Source organism: Anabrus simplex, chromosome 7, assembly GCF_040414725.1.
Source record: "Anabrus simplex isolate iqAnaSimp1 chromosome 7, ASM4041472v1, whole genome shotgun sequence".
NCBI classification, from domain to species: domain Eukaryota; kingdom Metazoa; phylum Arthropoda; class Insecta; order Orthoptera; family Tettigoniidae; genus Anabrus; species Anabrus simplex.
Genome location: NC_090271.1, coordinates 11,137,849 through 11,140,355, shown reverse-complemented (window position 1 = coordinate 11,140,355; position 2,507 = coordinate 11,137,849).

The window sequence follows — 2,507 nt, the reverse complement described above, 5'->3', positions numbered from 1 at the left end:
ATTCTTTGTTAATCGCGGGAGTATAGGGCGATCAGATGAAGTCTGAGGACATTCTGAAAGGGAAGCTGTGCTAGTTGACTGTTCCACTTGCACCTTTGGCGGTTGAGTCTGTGAAATAGATACCCGTGGAGCATGCTCCAAAATAGGATTGCGTAAGATCGCGCGATAGCCTGCTCTATCAAAGCCTGGCAGGGGGGCTGGTCAAATTGGTCTTTGAATCACTTCAGTGAATTTCCGTTTACGAGGAGTCTCACGTGGAGACGTCGAATTGCTTGTACTAAGCTGTGGAAATAGATGTGGGACGCTAAGGGGAGAAAATCCTGTCGGATGGAGTTTTTCTTGTGCTCCTGGAAGGAAATATTGTCCACACACATCATGTGCGTGATTGCGATTTGTTGCTGATGAACTTCACATCTATCGCATCCTACACTGTGATTCAGCCCACAATGTAGGCATTTACGCATTAAATCAGAACATGTGTGAGTTTCATGAGTCTTAGAGCAGTTACCGCATCTTGGGTATTTTGTTCTGTAGTTTTCGGCTGTATGCCCATATCGTTGACACTTCCCGCAGATAACAGGGCGAAAAATGAATGCCTGAACCTCTAGTATTACATGAAAAATATTAATAAATTCAGGTTAATTTAATCTTTCCCGTAGTAACAAAGTAAGCTTGCCCATCAACGGACACACGTCGGTTGAGCCGTTGGGCTTTAACTATAGGAACGGGGGATTCAATGTACTTAATAATTTCCTCTTCAGTTAATTTCTTATCGACACCCCGAATTAATCCAATGCGATACAAGCTGGATTCCGGAATGAAAGCTTTAAGCTTATGAGGAGTCAAAATGTCGTGTTTGAGAAAAATGTTGGCATTGTCAGCTGAGTCAAATAGAATTTGAATGCGCTTTGCACCTTTCGGTTTGATAGATATTATACCTACAAATTTACTATCGTAGAAGATCCTACCAAGCGCCATGGGATGAATATTTCCAGTGTCTTTCTCATCAGCTGACTCAACATAGATTACGTACGGACCGCGGTGTCCTGAATAGTAGTAAATCGGATTAGTTATAACAATCTTGTCAGACTGTATAGTGGATGAAGAGTTTTCACCACCGAGAGCTGGTGTGATATCACTATTATTGGTTGACCGCACTGTTTCTTCATTATCAATATTACTAGAAATGTCCATGTCCGGTGAACGGTTAGTACCGCCACCCGCACTATCGAAGAGAGCCATACATATACCGTAATGCTTGCACTATGGAATAGCCTACTGCACTTGTCGCACACGACACAATTAGGAACGTAGAGCCGCACACAACCACTGTTCGGAGCGAACCGCGGGATATCAAATAAATGAACAACAGCCAGGCAAGGAGGAACTAACAGCAAAGAGAATATAACAGAAAACAAGAGAGGATAAAAAAGATCAGACTACGAATTCACTTTGAAAACCATGGTAGAGCCACAGGGTTCTTCTTCTACTTCTTGGTTAGTTGTTGGACATCGTCGTAAGACGCTACGTCCAGTCACTGGTTTGCGGGTTAATTAATGTCTGGGAGAGGTGTCAACGTTAGAAGAAATTAGTACACTACGAGAGAGTAGGGTTAGCTATGTAACGAGGCTAATTACAGCAGGTAAAGATGAAACTTAGGAAAATACCAATTTTATTTAGGCGAAACTATCAGGGCATAACACAAAAACACGAGGACACAAGGTTCTAATTCTTCACGTCTGTGTGGTCTATCACGACGTCTTACTACAAACAAACAAGACCGGACCACAAATAAGGGTTAGTATGTGCAAGTCCGTACCTAGAGGAAAGGAAAAGGTTACAACTGGATGTTACATGTAACTAAAAAATGGATTATTAAGTCTACAATGCGAAAAGTCGGTTAGAACACTAAACACGAAACATTTAACGGCAGTTGGTAACCCGCATGAAAAAGCTTACCTATGAAATCGCGACGTTGATGTTCATATGTCTGACAGTGAAAAAAGATGTGAGTTACAGTACTGACTGCGCGGCCACATGACATAAGTTACTTTCAAGAAGAGTAAGTCGATAGAGATGTGCAGGCGTACAGACATAATTTAGGCGGAGTCGGATGAGTGTAGAATGCTCCTACAATTCTATTGCAATAACCGTATGTTTTACTTGGAAGGAGTGGAGTCTCCCAATAAAAGAAGAATCTCATCCTGTAATGACTTTAACAGATGCTTCAATTGGACGTTTTGTCCCATGTGCTCTATTAAATCTTCAAATTTCTTAGAGACGTTTCGACATTTGTCAGTAGAAGTAACATTTGAATTACAGTGTAAAGCCGTGACAGAGGGAGATGCTGATAGTTGTGCGTGGGGATCCGAAGGTTGCCCTTGGGGACTTGACTTCCGTGATGTAGATGCAGGCTTGGTAGGAGTAGCCGATAACAAACGCACTACTGGAGTGCCAGAATGTTCTGGAACCGTCTTCAGATTACTTATCAAATTCAGATATGATGC